This window comes from Hyaena hyaena, unplaced genomic scaffold (genome assembly GCF_003009895.1).
Source record: "Hyaena hyaena isolate Hyena2069 unplaced genomic scaffold, ASM300989v1 scaffold_580, whole genome shotgun sequence".
Taxonomy (NCBI): domain Eukaryota; kingdom Metazoa; phylum Chordata; class Mammalia; order Carnivora; family Hyaenidae; genus Hyaena; species Hyaena hyaena.
The window spans coordinates 189622-197556 of NW_024081213.1; positions in this window are offsets into that span (position 1 = coordinate 189622).

A 7935-nucleotide genomic window follows, 5' to 3' on the forward strand; every position below is an offset into this window, starting at 1 on the left:
GGGAGCGGTCAGGGAAGATCTCACCGATCAGAGGACTTTTGGTCAGAGGCCTAAAAGCGGGGGAGCAAGCCATGCAGACAGCTGGGGCAGGAGTGTTTTAAGCAGAGAGACTAGAAACCCCAAAGGCCCTTAGCAAGAACATGTTTACAATATTTTCTGGGGTGGAGAGGAGCCAGCGGGACTAGAGAGAAGTGAGCAAGAGGGAATGTGGCGGGAATAAAGGGCGGAAATTAGAATGGGGTTGCGTTTACTACAGTGGGTGGGGCATAATGGGAGAGGGAGGGAACACAGCCTGCTTACCCCGGGGGTGGGGGTGGGGGTGGGGGGTGGGGGGGGTAAGGGGGGCGCTGAGCTTGGGAGCAGGCCTGGGCTGGGGGCTGGAGGAGGCAAAGGAAACTTTGAATTATATATGAGAGAAGATATAATTGGGTTAGAGAATTAGATGTTAGGTTTGGATTTAGACTGAACTGTACTTGTCTTTTAACACTACTTCCAGGTATTAAAGTGGCTGGCAGCCCAGGAGATCTGTGTGAGGGGTTATCTACAGGGCAGGAATGAGAAAATGCATGTTTGAAGGTTAGAGAAAAATAAAGCCATTCCCTCTGTGTGCCCCACAGAGTTTACCTCATTCAATAAGCTGATTACTTTCTAAAAGAATCAAAACCTTTTGCAATCCATCGGTGAATTTGCTGTGCACAGCATAACATTTTACACATTTTTGGTGTAAACTCAATAAACATTTGCTAAGTATCAAGTAGTATAATATGCCATTGCCGGGGAAATGATGTGGCATTAGATAATGCTCCGATTGGGGGAAACTGAGGTAGGGCTTAATTTTCTAAATTGTATAATCCAAAACTTGAGATTATCTGGAGGGTTTACATGTGGCCTCCTGACCTAATCAGAGTCACCTATGAAGGACTCACTGTCAACTTGTTAGATAGGATCAATACCCGAGCAGCCTATGACCTAGAAATGATATTTGTTGCTTGCTAGTATTAATGTGCAGTGTGGGGTCCAGGAAATGCGAACAGCTGCAGTATTGTAAGATGAAATAAATTGAATAGAAACAGAGTAACACGCAGAAGGGACACTTTTTTTTTAAATGACGGAAATCACTAAATTGGCTATTTCCACTTCCATTTTTGGCTTACACAAGATGAAAGTTTGTTACCCTTTCACAGAGAAGAAGTCTAGAATTTGGCAGTCCAGAGCAGAAATGGCAGCTCAGAGGTCATCAGAAGCTAGACTCCTCCTATGGCACTGCTCTGGTCAACGCTGGGCCTGTCATCTCATGATCCACAGTAGCTACTTGATTTCAACCCGTCACATCTGCATCCCAGCCAGGGAGAAAAGGAAGGAAGAAGGGTACTCCTCTTCCCTTTGAAGGACTCTTCTGTGAAGCCCTCACACAATTCAGTGTACCAAAACTAGCTGCAAGGGAGGTTAGGAACTGTGACCTTTAGTGTTGTGTTTCTAAGGAGGAAAGGGAGAGTGGATGGAAGACACGGGCAACTGGCCATTTCTGCCTCATCCTGTTTCTCTTAAAGACCTGTGGGTGAAGTTAGATTGATGCTTTTTATCAAGAGGAGTTACTCCCTTTCCTACGTCTGCATGTCAGGTTAGTGTGCTCACAGCTCTGTTTACTCTCTATATTGTGTTTCTGATTATTCTTAATAGCTAATTCTACTAGTTCCAAAGACAAAAGTTCAGTTACATAACCCGTCAACATCCTTCCTGTCCACCCCTCCGCCGATGAATTAGCTGTGCCTGCTGATTCATTTGTCTCCTATGGAAATTAGTAATAAATTGGTTCAGTAAACATGTAATGAAAGGCAGAGTGTGGCGGTGGAACAGGGGTGGGCTTCAGACCAGACTCTCCTTGATTGAACTTCTGCTCCCAACACTGAAGTAACATGACTTTGGGCAAACTTACAGCATCTCTAAATCCCCATTTCCTTCTCCATAAGATAAGTATGACAATTAATACTCCTTGGTGCTGCCGTGAGGAGTGAATTAAGTATAACATGAAAAGTGACCATATGCCCCTATATCACTCAAAATTATTATTCTGTAATTTGTTCATTGTTCCTGGAGCACCTGCAATGTGCTAGGCACCATACTTGACATTGTGGTTGTTAAAATGTGAAGAAGACATGCAAGAAGCTTGTGATGGAATGGAGGAGCTTAAGAAACCCAGAAATGGGCTCCCAAGCATAGGAAAGGGCTTAGATTTGTGTAACATTAGAATGATACCTCTCTTGACTTATATCAAAGGTATAGCTACATTGTCTTCCAGAAAATGGAATGATTCAATCTGTTAAGAATCCGTGTGCTTGATTTGCTGTTTGGTAACTAACACTGACATGTGAGTTACCCCGTGTAGGTAAATAGGGTCACATGAAAGGCTTGCAATGGCCCCACTGGTACATTTGTCTGAAAAGTGACAGAGAAGTACCTACATGGGATTTTCTCGACTACTTGTGAACATCACATGTCACTTTAGGTTAGAACTTGAAAGTTAAAACAACTTGATCATCACACTACACAAATTCAAAAAAAAAAAGTCACTTTCTCTACATCTGCATGTCTTCAAAGCTCAAGGCAATAGTAATAATGCACTATCCAGTCCCCCTTCCTTTGTAGAGATCTGTTAAACATCTACCTCTACATGCCACAGGCATGCAAGGATGAAGAGGATGGGATCTGTCCTCCTTGGAATATAGTATTACAGAAGGAGCAGAGACAAGTGAAATTTTCATGCTATGTGATTAATGCTACGATGAAGAGAGCTATCCCAGAGTGCTATGTAAGTTCACAGGAGGGGACAGTCCACCGAGCCTCAGCTGGTGAGGGAATGCTGCCTGGAGGAGGTGAGTTCTAGGCCTAGACGATGAGTAGAAATTAAACAAGTGAAGGGTGCCTCAGTCAGTGCAAACAGCAGATCCAAAGGGCATGGTATATTAAGGAAGGGAGGGATTCAGTGTGGCTGAAGAGGACCATGAGAGACAAGATTTGCTAGGTACAGATCTTGCATCACAGCATAGATACACACAGTGAAGAACCTTCACCCCTATTGTGATGATTCAGTTCATAGGCTTCTCTAGCAAATGCAGAGGGAAAACAACAAAAAACACAGGATTCATTTTGTCCTCGCAGAAAATAATTTTATGTAAAAATCTGAGAAATAGCTACATAATGTAACTTTTCCACTTAGAAGAAACACAGCAAGCAGTATACTGTTTGTACACTGTTTGTATATATTCTAAACAGTTTTTCAACTCATTACAAGTGCTCAACCTTTTAGTAACTTGGGTTTAATTCTTTATACCACTTTAAAAATAACACAGTAAAGAAATGACCAGGATTCTGCAGTATCTTTGAAGACTTTTAAAATTCATATTTAATTTAGTTCTCTGATGTAGACCCTCAAAGAAGTCCGGGTTAATTATAAGGTATGTCTACATTACTACCCCTTCGGGTGAGAGATCATTACATTTCATAAACTTAATGGGACAAATAAGAATTGATGCAACACTAAGAGATTACGCAGAAATTTCTATAGAGTGACACTGTGGCCAATTAATGAAGCTAATTTCTCAGTAGGCAATCTGGTACCTTTAAAAAATGCATATAATTAAAGGATTTTTCTCTTTCATTTATAGTTAATATGCAAATCTGATACCCATAAATTCATTCCAGATAGAGTAAAAGCAATAAAATTTTTATGATTTGGCAGACTTTAAATCATTTAAGATACTATAATAAGTTATTGAAGAAAGACGTTTAAAAATTGATGGAATCCCCTTAATAGCAAAGAAAATGTTAGTACGTTGCAGAGAGAAAATTCCCCTCAAACTTCCTATTCAACTGACGCACAAAAAGGAATTTCTAAAAGTTCACCCAATACATATTTTTAGATGACAAGTCATTCACAGAAATACAAGGGTAGGCATTATGATCAGACAAAAAATGAACTATGGTCCTTGCCCCTATAGGGCTAAGCATATAGTAGAACAGATCACCCTCTGTATGGATTTTCAGGATCTTACCACTAATGGAATAGAACATTCCTTGAATCCGGACCATGAGAAAACCAGGGAAAGAAAGGGTTGGATTGACAATCCTGTAATTCCCTTCAGCATATTTGAGGCCTTTTTGAGAAAGAGAAGGGATATTAGCTAAGGAGATCCAATGTCCTAGTTCTAAGTCGTTTGAAGTACATTTACTCCCTCTCCCACGTGATATGCCTCAATAACCACTCCCTTTCCTATTTTCCTACTCCTCTATCACACCAGTGACCTCCACTACTTACCTTCATTATTTCAAAATATCATCCTGACAGAAAGAGACATGAAAGGTACGTGTGACTTTGATATTCATTCTTCCAACACTTCTGTCTGAGGGCAGAGGAGCACCCTACTTAAAAGCCTCAGTTGCTCTTATGTATTCAAAGATTCAAACAATTCACCTCCGTAGGTCTGCAAGTATAAAAGTATCCTGTGGTGGTGAATGTTACAAAAGATGTGCCTGGGCTCAGGAAAATGGAAGAGAAGTTAAGTATGCTGGAGTTATTGGGGGGAGGCATTTAAATACATACATACATATTTACTTACCACCCACCATGTGCCAAGTATATAATTCTGTGAAGGGAGTATTATTGTTCCCATTCTAAGGATTAGAAAACACACTCACCAAGAAGGCAAGAGATTTTCCTTAAATAGTTAAGGAACGGAGCCCAGATTTGGGTCTAGACCTTCCAGTCTGGCACTTTTTCCATGATTGATACTAGCCGACTTCTTGGAAGTGGCAAGGTGCTAATTGGGTCTTGAAAGAGAGACAGGAGCAAGGTATTGAGAAAAGTGTGGAAGGAACAGAACTAAGTCTTGGGCTTGGTCACCCTTAAGGATACTGGTGGAACACACTGCCACCACAGATTGTCTTCTACACTTTTCTCTCTAGTAAGACATTAGAGAAGAGGTGATTGGGAAAGAAAATACCTTACTTGGCCATTCTGTTCCTGAGGGCACCAATTTTGGAGGAGCATAGCCTGGAGGGATCACTCTTAGGGGTGGAAACGCTCAGATAATAATTTTAAGACTTTCTGTCTTTACTGAAGAAAGCCCAATGCACTAGACTCTTCTGAAATTTCATCACGTTCTCATTGTCTTTCATTCTGGTCTCTTCCAGACGGTAGAAAACATTATAGAAGAAAGAGAATTGATGTTATAACCTCACTGCTCTGTCTTTTCTGTTTCTTTCTTTAAAGAAGTCTCGACTTCATCTGTTAAGTGATCAGTTTACACTAGCAACAGTTGGCTGCTAGTACAATTGAACTATAATGTGTAACTTTCATCTGTCAGGTATCAAGTTTTGCATGTGAACACAACAAAAGATCTCTCCTGGATTGAACTGTATAGACTGTGCTATACGTTACCACACTTTTGTTTATACATTTGATTTTAATGTTTACTTCAGAAACTCAGCTTAGGATAAAGGCTGCTTATTCCATGCCTTGCTTATTTTCAACAATCAAGTTATTTTTTTTTTAACGGTGTTTTGGATGAAGGCTTAGGTTACACATTAGAATTCAAGAGCTGACTCTATAGTTGTTGGTTGCATAGTCCAAAAAGGTAGCAGGTTTGAAGGTCATATAATGTCACTGGAAGAACGTCTGAATGACATGAGAAGTTTTAATGCCTAAGAAATTGTTGAAAGACAAAGAAACTATTAGTGGGTTCTAGTTACTGGAAAAGGAGGCTAGAGTTGTTCTCAGAATTTTAGCAGTGATGACTTTAGAAAACTAGCAAAAGGTCATAGTAAAACAGTTGGCTTGGATAATGTAATAGCCAACGAGGCTAATACAGCACCGAAATATTCTGATTTTATAATTTGTGGATTAAAAAAATATCTGAACAGTTTGCCTGTTCTGATGCAAGCTCTATGGAAGTCCTACCAGGAAAGCAGAAGATTCTCTCCAAAAGGGAATACTTAAGATGATTTTTTAAAGAAAGGCATCGAGGTCTCAGTTTGTTATATACTGCAATACATAACAATATCCAATGGCCTATTTTAATGGAAGTTTTAGGATTTTTCTCTGTGACACTACCATTTTCTTGTTTGTGCTCTCAAGACACCAGTAACGTACCGCAAAAATATTTTCAATTGCCAAAATAGAAAAAGAACTGAGAGAACAGCAAGCATGGACTACAAGGGAGGAGAGCAATATATGAAACAGACAAGTCTGTCAGTCACTCAGAATACGGCAGAAATTAGTGGACTGGAGGAGGCACTGTATCGCTTTGCCAAACCATAAATTGGCAATGTTTTTTTCATCAGGCAAAGGACACCCAAAATATGCAGATAGTTGGTTAAAAATAATATAATGTGGTATAGAAGTGTTAAAATGTACACAAGTGTCCGGTTTAAAGTCAATGTTAGAGGGGCGCCTGGGTGGCTCAGTTGGCTGGGTGTCCGACTTCAGCTCAGGTCATGATCTCACGGTTCATGGGTTTGATCCCTGCGTCGGGCTCTGTGCTGACAGCTGGCTCGGAGCCTGGAGCCTGCTTTGGATTCTGTGTCTCCCTCTCTCTCTGACCCTCCCCTGCTCATGTGTGTCTCTTTCTCTCAGAAATAAATAAAACAAGATAAAATAAAATAAAATAAAGGTTAGAGTAAGACATAAATTGTGTGAATTGCTAAGTAGTAATATTTAATTAACTTATCATCATGAGCGTGGCTGATAAACAAGAGAGGTGACTAATATCAGGAACAAAAGGGCACATGTTCACATGCCTAGTAAAGGCTTCTGTATCTGCAGTGTTTTTCAAACTTGAACGTAGGTCCAAGCTGCTGGGAGGCTTGTCAAAATGTAGATTGCCAGGTCCCTTTCCCAGAGGTTCTGGCCCAGTGGTTCTAGAATAGGGTTTCTTAATTTTGCCACTACTGGTATTTTAAGTCAGATGACTTTCTTGTGTGGGAACTTCCCTGTGTCTTGTAGGTAGCTGAGCTGCCTTTCAGGTCCACTAGATACCCACAGCATCGCTTCTCTGGGCCTTTTTCCAGATGTTGTTAAATGTCCCCTAGGTGCAAAAAATACTCTCCTCCTTGGATGAGGTGTCTAGGGTGAAGCCTAGGGACTGCATTTCTAGTAAGAACATCCAGGTGGTTTTGACGAATATGGTCAGTGGACCAAACCTGAGTAACACTGAACTAATGTGTTATATTATGTCCCCTCCAAAATTCATACATTGAAGTCCTAACCCTCGATACCTCAAAAGGTGACCCTATCTGGAAACAGTCATTACAGATTTAGTTAAGGTCATACTGGGTTAGGGTGGGCCCCTAATCCAATAGGACTGGTGTCTGTATAAAAAGGGAAAATTTGGACCCAAGAGATATGCACCCAGGGACAATGCCACGCAAGCCAAAGAACTACCAGAAGCCAGGAGAAAGGGCTGGAACAGATTCTTCCATAGCTCCCACAGGGGGAGCATGGCTCTTGATCTCATACTTCTAGCCTCCAGAACTGTGAGAAAATAAACTTCTGTTGTTTAAGCCACTCTGTGTGTGGTACTTTGTTACAGCAGCCCTAGCAAACTCACACATAAAGAATAAACCACAAGTCAGAGTTTAGCACTGGGACAACATGTGAAGCTGGATCCGAGAGAAAAATGGAAAGATTATAGATTGGCACCAATTTCTAATTTACTTTCTCAGCGCCTGACATAAAATACGAGTTGAGAGTTTATATTTTTATTTTTTAAACACTTGTTTAAAAAAATATTTTTATTTACTTCTAGGAGAGAGAGAGAGAGAGAGACAGCGTGAGCAGGGGAGGGTCAGAGAGAGAGAGGGAGTCACAGACTGAAACAGGCTCCAGGCTCTGAGCTGGCAGTCAGCACAGAGCCGGACGCGGGGCTCGAACCCACGAAC